The sequence below is a fragment of the Pristiophorus japonicus genome, chromosome 14 (genome assembly GCF_044704955.1).
Source record: "Pristiophorus japonicus isolate sPriJap1 chromosome 14, sPriJap1.hap1, whole genome shotgun sequence".
NCBI classification, from domain to species: Eukaryota; Metazoa; Chordata; class Chondrichthyes; family Pristiophoridae; genus Pristiophorus; species Pristiophorus japonicus.
The window spans coordinates 78,981,702-78,995,447 of NC_091990.1; positions in this window are offsets into that span (position 1 = coordinate 78,981,702).

The following is a 13,746-nucleotide window of genomic DNA, read 5'->3' on the forward strand; positions in this document are numbered from 1 at the left end:
TCTCTCTCTTTCTGTCCCGGGATGAGGTGATGGTCAGTGTGACGCTTTCCCTGTCCCGGGATGAGGTGATGGTCAGTGTGACACTCTCTCTCGATCTGTCCTGGGATGAGGTGATGGTCAGTGTGACTCTCTGTCCCTGTCCATGGTTGAGATGATGGTCAGTGTGTGTGTATCTCTCTCTCTACCTGTCCTGGGATGAGGTGATGGTCAGTGTGACACTCTCTCTCTCTGTTCCGGGATGAGGTGATGGTCAATGTGACTCTCTCTCTCTTTGTTCCGGGATGAGGTGATCGTCAGTGTGACTCTCTCTCTCCCTGTCCCGGGATGAGATGATGGTCAGTGTGACTTTCTCTCTCTGTCCCGGGATGAGATGATAGTCAGTGTGACTCTCTCTCTCTCTGTCCCAGGATAGATGATGGTCAGTGTGACTCTCTCCCTCCCTGTCTGGGATGAGGTGATGGTCAATGTGACTCCCTCTCTCTGTCCCGGGATGAGGTGATGGTCAGTGAGACTCTCTCTCTCTCTGTCCCGGGATGAGGTGATGGTCAGTATGACTCTCTCTCTCTGTACCGGGATGAGGTGATGGTCAGTGTGACTCTCTCTCTCTGGCGCGCGATGAGGTGATGGTCAGTGTGACTCTCTCTCTCTCTGTCCCAGGATGAGGCGATGGTCAGTGTGACTCTCTCTCTCTGTACCGGGATGAGGTGATGGTCAGTGTGACTCTCTCTCTCTGGCGCGCGATGAGGTGATGGTCAGTGTGACTCTCTCTCTCTCTGTCCCGGGATGAGGCGATGGTCAGTGTGACTCTCTCTGTCTGTAGCGGGATGAGGTGATGATCAGTGTGAATCTCTCCCTGTCCCAGGATGAGGTGATGCTCAGTGTGACTCTCTCTCTCCATCCCGGGATGAGTTGATGGTCAGTGTGACTCTATCTCTCTCTGTCCCGGGAAGAGGTGATGGTCAGTGTGACACTCTCTCTCTCTGTCCCGGGATGAGGTGATGGTCAGTATGACTCTCTCCCTCCCTGTCCGGGATGAGGTGATGTTCAGTGTGACTCTCTCTCTCTCTCTCCTGGGATGAGGTGAAGGTCAGTGTGACACTCTCTCTCTCTCTGTCCCGGGATGAGGTGATGGTCAGTGTGACACTCTCTCTCTCTGTCCCGGGATGAGGTGATGGTCAGTGTGACTCTCTCTCTCTGTCCCAGGATGAGGTGATGGTCAGTGTGGCTCTCTCTCTCTCTGTCCTGGAATGAGGTGATTGTCAGTGTGATTCTCTCTCTCTCTGTCCTGGTATGAGATGATGGTCAGTGTAACTCTCTCCCTCCCTGTCCGGGATGAGGTGATGTTCAGTGTGACCCTCTCTCTCTCTCTCCCGGGATGAGGTGATGGTACAGTATGACTCTCTCACTGTCCCGTGATGAGGTGGTGGTCAGTGTGAATCTCTCTCTCTGTCCCGGGATGAGGTGATGGTCAGTGTGGCTCTCTCTCTCTCTGTCCTGGAATGAGGTGATTGTCAGTGTGATTCTCTCTCTCTCTGTCCTGGTATGAGATGATGGTCAGTGTAACTCTCTCCCTCCCTGTCCGGCATGAGGTGATGGTCAGTGTGACTTTCTCTCTCTGTCCCGGGATGAGATGATGGTCAGCGTGTCTTCCTCTCTCTCTCTCAGTCCCTGGATGAGGTGATGGTCAGTGTGACTCTCTCTCCCTGTCCCGGGATGAGGTGATGTTCAGGGTGACTCTCTCTCTCTCTGTCCCGGGATGAGGTGATGTTCAGTGTGACACTCTCTCTCTCTCTGTCCCGGGATGAGGTGATGGTCAGTGCGACACTCTCTCTCTCTGTCCCGGGTTGAGGCGATGGTCAGTGTGACCCTCTCGCTCTGTGTCCGGGATGAGGTGATGGTCAGTGTGACTCTCTCTCACTCCCTGTCCCGGGATGAGGTGATAGTCAGTGTGACTCTCTCTCCCCATCTCGGGATGAGGTGATGGTCAGTGTGACACTCTCTCTCTCTGTCATAGGATGAGGAGATGGTGAGTGTGACACTCTCTCCCTCTCCCGGGATGAGGTGATGGTCAGTGTGACACTCTCTCACTCCCTGTCCCGGGATGAGGTGATGGTCAGTGTGACTCTCTCTCCCCATCCCGGGATGAGGTGATGGTCAGTGTGACTCTCTCTCCCCATCCCGGGATAAGGTGATGGTCAGTGTGACTCTCTCTCTCTCTATCCCGGGTTGAGGTGATGGTCAGTGTGACACTCTCTCTCTGTGTCCGGGATGAGGTGATGGTCAGTGTGACTCTCTCTCTCTGTCCCGGGATGAGGTGATGGTCAGTGTGACCCTCTCTCGCTGTGTCCCGGGATGAGGTGATCGTCAGTGTGACTCTCTCTCACTCCCTGTCCCGGGATGAGGTGATGGTCAGTGTGACTCTCTCGCCCCATCCCAGGATGAGGTAAACGTCAGTGTGACTCTCTCTCTCTGTCCCGGGATGAGGTGATGGTCAGTGTGACTCTCTCTCTGTCCGGGATGAGGTGATATTCAGCGTGACTCTCTCTCTCTCTCTGTCCCGGGATGAGGTGATGGTCAGTGTGACTCTCTCACTGTCCCAGGATGAGGTGATGCTCAGTGTGACTCTCTCTCTCCCTGTCCTGCGATGAGTTGATGGTCAGTGTGACTCTATCTCTCTCTATCCCGGGAAGAGGTGATGGTCAGTGTGACTCTCTCTCTCTCTGTCCCGGGATGAGGTGATGGTCAGTGTGACTCTCTCCCTCCCTCGGGACGAGGTGATGTTCAGTGTGACCCTCTCTCTCTCTCTCTCCCGGGATGCGGTGATGGTCAGTATGACTCTCTCACTGTCCCGGGATGAGGTGAAGGTCAGTGTGACTCTCTCTCTCTTTCTGTCCCGGGATGAGGTGGTGTTCAGTGTGACACTCTCTCTCTATCTGTCCTGGGATGAGGTGATGGTCAGTGTGACTCTCTCTCTCTGTCCCGGGATGAGGTGATGATCAGTGTTACTCTCTGTCACGGGATGACGTGATGGTCAGTGTGAATCTCTCCCTGTCCCGGGATGAGGTGATGGTCAGTGTGACTCTCTCTCCCTGTCCCGGGATGAGGTGATGGTCAGTTTGACACTCTCTCTCTCTCTCTATCCCAGGATGAGGTGATGGTCAGTGTGACTCTCTCCCTCCCTGTCCAGGATGAGGTGATGGTCAGTGTGACTCTCTCTCTCTGTCCCGGGATGAGGTGATGGTCAGTGCGGCTTTCTCTCTCTCTCTCTCTCTCTGTCCCGGGATGAGGTGATGGTGACTCTCTCTCTCTCTGTCGTGGGATAAGGAGATGGTCAGTGTGACTCTCTCTCTCTTTCTGTCCCGGGATGAGGTGCTGGTCAGTGTGACACTCTCTCTCTATCTGTCCTGGGATGAGGTGATGGTCAGTGTGACTCTCTGTCCCTGTCCAGGTTTGATATGATGGTCAGTGTGTCTCTCTCTCTCTCTATCTGTCCTGGGATGAGGTGATGGTCAGTGTGAGTCTCTGTCCCTGTCTCGGGATGAGGTGATGGTCAGTGTGACTCTCTCTCCCTGTCCCGGGATGAAATGATGTTCAGCGTGACTTTCTCTCTCTCTGTCCCGGGATGAGGTGATGGTCAGTGTGACACTCTCTCTCTCTCTGTTCCGGGATGAGGTGATGGTCAGTGTGACACTCTCTCTCTCTGTCCCGGGATGAGGTGATGGTCAGTGTGACTCTCTCTCTCTGTCCCGGGATGAGGTGATGGTCAGTGTGACACTCTCTCGCTGTGTCCCGGGATGAGGTGATGGTCAGTGTGACTCTCTCTCACTCCCTGTCCCGGGATGAGGTGATAGTCAGTGTGACTCTCTCTCCCCATCTCGGGATGAGGTGATGGTCAGTGTGACACTCTCTCTCTCTGTCATAGGATGAGGAGATGGTGAGTGTGACACTCTCTCCCTCTCCCGGGATGAGGTGATGGTCAGTGTAACTCTCACTCTCTCTATCCCTGGATGAGGTGATGGTCAGTGTGACTCTCTCACTGTCCCAGGATGAGGTGATGCTCAGTGTGACTCTCTCTCTGCCTGTCCTGCGATGAGGTGATGGTCAGTGTGACTCTCTCTGCCCATCCCGGGATGAGTTGATGGTCAGTGTGACTCTATCTCTCTCTGTCCCGGGAAGAGGTGATGGTCAGTGTGACTCTCTCTCTCTGTCCTGCGATGAGGTGATGGTCAGTGTGGCTCTCTCTCTCTCTCTTTCTGTCCCGGGATGAGGTGATGGTGACTATCTCTCTCTCTGTCGTGGGATAAGGAGATGGTCAGTGTGACTCTCTCTCTCTTTCTGTCCCGGGATGAGGTGATGGTCAGTGTGACGCTCTCCTTGTCCCGGGATGAGGTAATGGTCAGTGTGACTCTCTCTCTCTGTACCGGGATGAGGTGATGGTCAGTGTGACTCTCTCTCTCTGGCGCGCGATGAGGCGATGTTCAGTGTGACTCTCTCTCTCTGTACCGGGATGAGGTGATGGTGACTCTCTCTCTCTCTGTCGTGGGATAAGGAGATGGTCAGTGTGACTCTCTCTCTCTTTCTGTCCCGGGATGAGGTGATGGTCAGTGTAACTCTCTCTTTCTCTGTCATGGGAGAAGGAGATGGTCAGTGGGACTCTCTCTCTCTTTCTGTCCCGGGATGAGGTGATGGTCAGTGTGACGCTTTCCCTGTCCCGGGATGAGGTGATGGTCAGTGTGACACTCTCTCTCGATCTGTCCTGGGATGAGGTGATGGTCAGTGTGACTCTCTGTCCCTGTCCATGGTTGAGATGATGGTCAGTGTGTGTGTATCTCTCTCTCTACCTGTCCTGGGATGAGGTGATGGTCAGTGTGACACTCTCTCTCTCTGTTCCGGGATGAGGTGATGGTCAATGTGACTCTCTCTCTCTTTGTTCCGGGATGAGGTGATCGTCAGTGTGACTCTCTCTCTCCCTGTCCCGGGATGAGATGATGGTCAGTGTGACTTTCTCTCTCTGTCCCGGGATGAGATGATAGTCAGTGTGACTCTCTCTCTCTCTGTCCCAGGATAGATGATGGTCAGTGTGACTCTCTCCCTCCCTGTCTGGGATGAGGTGATGGTCAATGTGACTCCCTCTCTCTGTCCCGGGATGAGGTGATGGTCAGTGAGACTCTCTCTCTCTCTGTCCCGGGATGAGGTGATGGTCAGTATGACTCTCTCTCTCTGTACCGGGATGAGGTGATGGTCAGTGTGACTCTCTCTCTCTGGCGCGCGATGAGGTGATGGTCAGTGTGACTCTCTCTCTCTCTGTCCCAGGATGAGGCGATGGTCAGTGTGACTCTCTCTCTCTGTACCGGGATGAGGTGATGGTCAGTGTGACTCTCTCTCTCTGGCGCGCGATGAGGTGATGGTCAGTGTGACTCTCTCTCTCTCTGTCCCGGGATGAGGCGATGGTCAGTGTGACTCTCTCTGTCTGTAGCGGGATGAGGTGATGATCAGTGTGAATCTCTCCCTGTCCCAGGATGAGGTGATGCTCAGTGTGACTCTCTCTCTCCATCCCGGGATGAGTTGATGGTCAGTGTGACTCTATCTCTCTCTGTCCCGGGAAGAGGTGATGGTCAGTGTGACACTCTCTCTCTCTGTCCCGGGATGAGGTGATGGTCAGTATGACTCTCTCCCTCCCTGTCCGGGATGAGGTGATGTTCAGTGTGACTCTCTCTCTCTCTCTCCTGGGATGAGGTGAAGGTCAGTGTGACACTCTCTCTCTCTCTGTCCCGGGATGAGGTGATGGTCAGTGTGACACTCTCTCTCTCTGTCCCGGGATGAGGTGATGGTCAGTGTGACTCTCTCTCTCTGTCCCAGGATGAGGTGATGGTCAGTGTGGCTCTCTCTCTCTCTGTCCTGGAATGAGGTGATTGTCAGTGTGATTCTCTCTCTCTCTGTCCTGGTATGAGATGATGGTCAGTGTAACTCTCTCCCTCCCTGTCCGGGATGAGGTGATGTTCAGTGTGACCCTCTCTCTCTCTCTCCCGGGATGAGGTGATGGTACAGTATGACTCTCTCACTGTCCCGTGATGAGGTGGTGGTCAGTGTGAATCTCTCTCTCTGTCCCGGGATGAGGTGATGGTCAGTGTGGCTCTCTCTCTCTCTGTCCTGGAATGAGGTGATTGTCAGTGTGATTCTCTCTCTCTCTGTCCTGGTATGAGATGATGGTCAGTGTAACTCTCTCCCTCCCTGTCCGGCATGAGTTGATGGTCAGTGTGACTTTCTCTCTCTGTCCCGGGATGAGATGATGGTCAGCGTGTCTTCCTCTCTCTCTCTCAGTCCCTGGATGAGGTGATGGTCAGTGTGACTCTCTCTCCCTGTCCCGGGATGAGGTGATGTTCAGGGTGACTCTCTCTCTCTCTGTCCCGGGATGAGGTGATGTTCAGTGTGACACTCTCTCTCTCTCTGTCCCGGGATGAGGTGATGGTCAGTGCGACACTCTCTCTCTCTGTCCCGGGTTGAGGCGATGGTCAGTGTGACCCTCTCTCTCTGTGTCCGGGATGAGGTGATGGTCAGTGTGACTCTCTCTCACTCCCTGTCCCGGGATGAGGTGATAGTCAGTGTGACTCTCTCTCCCCATCTCGGGATGAGGTGATGGTCAGTGTGACACTCTCTCTCTCTGTCATAGGATGAGGAGATGGTGAGTGTGACACTCTCTCCCTCTCCCGGGATGAGGTGATGGTCAGTGTGACACTCTCTCACTCCCTGTCCCGGGATGAGGTGATGGTCAGTGTGACTCTCTCTCCCCATCCCGGGATGAGGTGATGGTCAGTGTGACTCTCTCTCCCCATCCCGGGATAAGGTGATGGTCAGTGTGACTCTCTCTCTCTCTATCCCGGGTTGAGGTGATGGTCAGTGTGACACTCTCTCTCTGTGTCCGGGATGAGGTGATGGTCAGTGTGACTCTCTCTCTCTGTCCCGGGATGAGGTGATGGTCAGTGTGACCCTCTCTCGCTGTGTCCCGGGATGAGGTGATCGTCAGTGTGACTCTCTCTCACTCCCTGTCCCGGGATGAGGTGATGGTCAGTGTGACTCTCTCGCCCCATCCCAGGATGAGGTAAACGTCAGTGTGACTCTCTCTCTCTGTCCCGGGATGAGGTGATGGTCAGTGTGACTCTCTCTCTGTCCGGGATGAGGTGATATTCAGCGTGACTCTCTCTCTCTCTCTGTCCCGGGATGAGGTGATGGTCAGTGTGACTCTCTCACTGTCCCAGGATGAGGTGATGCTCAGTGTGACTCTCTCTCTCCCTGTCCTGCGATGAGTTGATGGTCAGTGTGACTCTATCTCTCTCTATCCCGGGAAGAGGTGATGGTCAGTGTGACTCTCTCTCTCTCTGTCCCGGGATGAGGTGATGGTCAGTGTGACTCTCTCCCTCCCTCGGGACGAGGTGATGTTCAGTGTGACCCTCTCTCTCTCTCTCTCCCGGGATGCGGTGATGGTCAGTATGACTCTCTCACTGTCCCGGGATGAGGTGAAGGTCAGTGTGACTCTCTCTCTCTTTCTGTCCCGGGATGAGGTGGTGTTCAGTGTGACACTCTCTCTCTATCTGTCCTGGGATGAGGTGATGGTCAGTGTGACTCTCTCTCTCTGTCCCGGGATGAGGTGATGATCAGTGTTACTCTCTGTCACGGGATGACGTGATGGTCAGTGTGAATCTCTCCCTGTCCCGGGATGAGGTGATGGTCAGTGTGACTCTCTCTCCCTGTCCCGGGATGAGGTGATGGTCAGTTTGACACTCTCTCTCTCTCTCTATCCCAGGATGAGGTGATGGTCAGTGTGACTCTCTCCCTCCCTGTCCAGGATGAGGTGATGGTCAGTGTGACTCTCTCTCTCTGTCCCGGGATGAGGTGATGGTCAGTGCGGCTTTCTCTCTCTCTCTCTCTCTCTGTCCCGGGATGAGGTGATGGTGACTCTCTCTCTCTCTGTCGTGGGATAAGGAGATGGTCAGTGTGACTCTCTCTCTCTTTCTGTCCCGGGATGAGGTGCTGGTCAGTGTGACACTCTCTCTCTATCTGTCCTGGGATGAGGTGATGGTCAGTGTGACTCTCTGTCCCTGTCCAGGTTTGATATGATGGTCAGTGTGTCTCTCTCTCTCTCTATCTGTCCTGGGATGAGGTGATGGTCAGTGTGAGTCTCTGTCCCTGTCTCGGGATGAGGTGATGGTCAGTGTGACTCTCTCTCCCTGTCCCGGGATGAAATGATGTTCAGCGTGACTTTCTCTCTCTCTGTCCCGGGATGAGGTGATGGTCAGTGTGACACTCTCTCTCTCTCTGTTCCGGGATGAGGTGATGGTCAGTGTGACACTCTCTCTCTCTGTCCCGGGATGAGGTGATGGTCAGTGTGACTCTCTCTCTCTGTCCCGGGATGAGGTGATGGTCAGTGTGACACTCTCTCGCTGTGTCCCGGGATGAGGTGATGGTCAGTGTGACTCTCTCTCACTCCCTGTCCCGGGATGAGGTGATAGTCAGTGTGACTCTCTCTCCCCATCTCGGGATGAGGTGATGGTCAGTGTGACACTCTCTCTCTCTGTCATAGGATGAGGAGATGGTGAGTGTGACACTCTCTCCCTCTCCCGGGATGAGGTGATGGTCAGTGTAACTCTCACTCTCTCTATCCCTGGATGAGGTGATGGTCAGTGTGACTCTCTCACTGTCCCAGGATGAGGTGATGCTCAGTGTGACTCTCTCTCTGCCTGTCCTGCGATGAGGTGATGGTCAGTGTGACTCTCTCTGCCCATCCCGGGATGAGTTGATGGTCAGTGTGACTCTATCTCTCTCTGTCCCGGGAAGAGGTGATGGTCAGTGTGACTCTCTCTCTCTGTCCTGCGATGAGGTGATGGTCAGTGTGGCTCTCTCTCTCTCTCTTTCTGTCCCGGGATGAGGTGATGGTGACTATCTCTCTCTCTGTCGTGGGATAAGGAGATGGTCAGTGTGACTCTCTCTCTCTTTCTGTCCCGGGATGAGGTGATGGTCAGTGTGACGCTCTCCTTGTCCCGGGATGAGGTAATGGTCAGTGTGACTCTCTCTCTCTGTACCGGGATGAGGTGATGGTCAGTGTGACTCTCTCTCTCTGGCGCGCGATGAGGCGATGTTCAGTGTGACTCTCTCTCTCTGTACCGGGATGAGGTGATGGTGACTCTCTCTCTCTCTGTCGTGGGATAAGGAGATGGTCAGTGTGACTCTCTCTCTCTTTCTGTCCCGGGATGAGGTGATGGTCAGTGTAACTCTCTCTTTCTCTGTCATGGGAGAAGGAGATGGTCAGTGGGACTCTCTCTCTCTTTCTGTCCCGGGATGAGGTGATGGTCAGTGTGACGCTTTCCCTGTCCCGGGATGAGGTGATGGTCAGTGTGACACTCTCTCTCGATCTGTCCTGGGATGAGGTGATGGTCAGTGTGACTCTCTGTCCCTGTCCATGGTTGAGATGATGGTCAGTGTGTGTGTATCTCTCTCTCTACCTGTCCTGGGATGAGGTGATGGTCAGTGTGACACTCTCTCTCTCTGTTCCGGGATGAGGTGATGGTCAATGTGACTCTCTCTCTCTTTGTTCCGGGATGAGGTGATCGTCAGTGTGACTCTCTCTCTCCCTGTCCCGGGATGAGATGATGGTCAGTGTGACTTTCTCTCTCTGTCCCGGGATGAGATGATAGTCAGTGTGACTCTCTCTCTCTCTGTCCCAGGATAGATGATGGTCAGTGTGACTCTCTCCCTCCCTGTCTGGGATGAGGTGATGGTCAATGTGACTCCCTCTCTCTGTCCCGGGATGAGGTGATGGTCAGTGAGACTCTCTCTCTCTCTGTCCCGGGATGAGGTGATGGTCAGTATGACTCTCTCTCTCTGTACCGGGATGAGGTGATGGTCAGTGTGACTCTCTCTCTCTGGCGCGCGATGAGGTGATGGTCAGTGTGACTCTCTCTCTCTCTGTCCCAGGATGAGGCGATGGTCAGTGTGACTCTCTCTCTCTGTACCGGGATGAGGTGATGGTCAGTGTGACTCTCTCTCTCTGGCGCGCGATGAGGTGATGGTCAGTGTGACTCTCTCTCTCTCTGTCCCGGGATGAGGCGATGGTCAGTGTGACTCTCTCTGTCTGTAGCGGGATGAGGTGATGATCAGTGTGAATCTCTCCCTGTCCCAGGATGAGGTGATGCTCAGTGTGACTCTCTCTCTCCATCCCGGGATGAGTTGATGGTCAGTGTGACTCTATCTCTCTCTGTCCCGGGAAGAGGTGATGGTCAGTGTGACACTCTCTCTCTCTGTCCCGGGATGAGGTGATGGTCAGTATGACTCTCTCCCTCCCTGTCCGGGATGAGGTGATGTTCAGTGTGACTCTCTCTCTCTCTCTCCTGGGATGAGGTGAAGGTCAGTGTGACACTCTCTCTCTCTCTGTCCCGGGATGAGGTGATGGTCAGTGTGACACTCTCTCTCTCTGTCCCGGGATGAGGTGATGGTCAGTGTGACTCTCTCTCTCTGTCCCAGGATGAGGTGATGGTCAGTGTGGCTCTCTCTCTCTCTGTCCTGGAATGAGGTGATTGTCAGTGTGATTCTCTCTCTCTCTGTCCTGGTATGAGATGATGGTCAGTGTAACTCTCTCCCTCCCTGTCCGGGATGAGGTGATGTTCAGTGTGACCCTCTCTCTCTCTCTCCCGGGATGAGGTGATGGTACAGTATGACTCTCTCACTGTCCCGTGATGAGGTGGTGGTCAGTGTGAATCTCTCTCTCTGTCCCGGGATGAGGTGATGGTCAGTGTGGCTCTCTCTCTCTCTGTCCTGGAATGAGGTGATTGTCAGTGTGATTCTCTCTCTCTCTGTCCTGGTATGAGATGATGGTCAGTGTAACTCTCTCCCTCCCTGTCCGGCATGAGTTGATGGTCAGTGTGACTTTCTCTCTCTGTCCCGGGATGAGATGATGGTCAGCGTGTCTTCCTCTCTCTCTCTCAGTCCCTGGATGAGGTGATGGTCAGTGTGACTCTCTCTCCCTGTCCCGGGATGAGGTGATGTTCAGGGTGACTCTCTCTCTCTCTGTCCCGGGATGAGGTGATGTTCAGTGTGACACTCTCTCTCTCTCTGTCCCGGGATGAGGTGATGGTCAGTGCGACACTCTCTCTCTCTGTCCCGGGTTGAGGCGATGGTCAGTGTGACCCTCTCTCTCTGTGTCCGGGATGAGGTGATGGTCAGTGTGACTCTCTCTCACTCCCTGTCCCGGGATGAGGTGATAGTCAGTGTGACTCTCTCTCCCCATCTCGGGATGAGGTGATGGTCAGTGTGACACTCTCTCTCTCTGTCATAGGATGAGGAGATGGTGAGTGTGACACTCTCTCCCTCTCCCGGGATGAGGTGATGGTCAGTGTGACACTCTCTCACTCCCTGTCCCGGGATGAGGTGATGGTCAGTGTGACTCTCTCTCCCCATCCCGGGATGAGGTGATGGTCAGTGTGACTCTCTCTCCCCATCCCGGGATAAGGTGATGGTCAGTGTGACTCTCTCTCTCTCTATCCCGGGTTGAGGTGATGGTCAGTGTGACACTCTCTCTCTGTGTCCGGGATGAGGTGATGGTCAGTGTGACTCTCTCTCTCTGTCCCGGGATGAGGTGATGGTCAGTGTGACCCTCTCTCGCTGTGTCCCGGGATGAGGTGATCGTCAGTGTGACTCTCTCTCACTCCCTGTCCCGGGATGAGGTGATGGTCAGTGTGACTCTCTCGCCCCATCCCAGGATGAGGTAAACGTCAGTGTGACTCTCTCTCTCTGTCCCGGGATGAGGTGATGGTCAGTGTGACTCTCTCTCTGTCCGGGATGAGGTGATATTCAGCGTGACTCTCTCTCTCTCTCTGTCCCGGGATGAGGTGATGGTCAGTGTGACTCTCTCACTGTCCCAGGATGAGGTGATGCTCAGTGTGACTCTCTCTCTCCCTGTCCTGCGATGAGTTGATGGTCAGTGTGACTCTATCTCTCTCTATCCCGGGAAGAGGTGATGGTCAGTGTGACTCTCTCTCTCTCTGTCCCGGGATGAGGTGATGGTCAGTGTGACTCTCTCCCTCCCTCGGGACGAGGTGATGTTCAGTGTGACCCTCTCTCTCTCTCTCTCCCGGGATGCGGTGATGGTCAGTATGACTCTCTCACTGTCCCGGGATGAGGTGAAGGTCAGTGTGACTCTCTCTCTCTTTCTGTCCCGGGATGAGGTGGTGTTCAGTGTGACACTCTCTCTCTATCTGTCCTGGGATGAGGTGATGGTCAGTGTGACTCTCTCTCTCTGTCCCGGGATGAGGTGATGATCAGTGTTACTCTCTGTCACGGGATGACGTGATGGTCAGTGTGAATCTCTCCCTGTCCCGGGATGAGGTGATGGTCAGTGTGACTCTCTCTCCCTGTCCCGGGATGAGGTGATGGTCAGTTTGACACTCTCTCTCTCTCTCTATCCCAGGATGAGGTGATGGTCAGTGTGACTCTCTCCCTCCCTGTCCAGGATGAGGTGATGGTCAGTGTGACTCTCTCTCTCTGTCCCGGGATGAGGTGATGGTCAGTGCGGCTTTCTCTCTCTCTCTCTCTCTCTGTCCCGGGATGAGGTGATGGTGACTCTCTCTCTCTCTGTCGTGGGATAAGGAGATGGTCAGTGTGACTCTCTCTCTCTTTCTGTCCCGGGATGAGGTGCTGGTCAGTGTGACACTCTCTCTCTATCTGTCCTGGGATGAGGTGATGGTCAGTGTGACTCTCTGTCCCTGTCCAGGTTTGATATGATGGTCAGTGTGTCTCTCTCTCTCTCTATCTGTCCTGGGATGAGGTGATGGTCAGTGTGAGTCTCTGTCCCTGTCTCGGGAAGAGGTGATGGTCAGTGTGACTCTCTCTCCCTGTCCCGGGATGAAATGATGTTCAGCGTGACTTTCTCTCTCTCTGTCCCGGGATGAGGTGATGGTCAGTGTGACACTCTCTCTCTCTCTGTTCCGGGATGAGGTGATGGTCAGTGTGACACTCTCTCTCTCTGTCCCGGGATGAGGTGATGGTCAGTGTGACTCTCTCTCTCTGTCCCGGGATGAGGTGATGGTCAGTGTGACACTCTCTCGCTGTGTCCCGGGATGAGGTGATGGTCAGTGTGACTCTCTCTCACTCCCTGTCCCGGGATGAGGTGATAGTCAGTGTGACTCTCTCTCCCCATCTCGGGATGAGGTGATGGTCAGTGTGACACTCTCTCTCTCTGTCATAGGATGAGGAGATGGTGAGTGTGACACTCTCTCCCTCTCCCGGGATGAGGTGATGGTCAGTGTAACTCTCACTCTCTCTATCCCTGGATGAGGTGATGGTCAGTGTGACTCTCTCACTGTCCCAGGATGAGGTGATGCTCAGTGTGACTCTCTCTCTGCCTGTCCTGCGATGAGGTGATGGTCAGTGTGACTCTCTCTGCCCATCCCGGGATGAGTTGATGGTCAGTGTGACTCTATCTCTCTCTGTCCCGGGAAGAGGTGATGGTCAGTGTGACTCTCTCTCTCTGTCCTGCGATGAGGTGATGGTCAGTGTGGCTCTCTCTCTCTCTCTTTCTGTCCCGGGATGAGGTGATGGTGACTATCTCTCTCTCTGTCGTGGGATAAGGAGATGGTCAGTGTGACTCTCTCTCTCTTTCTGTCCCGGGATGAGGTGATGGTCAGTGTGACGCTCTCCTTGTCCCGGGATGAGGTAATGGTCAGTGTGACTCTCTCTCTCTGTACCGGGATGAGGTGA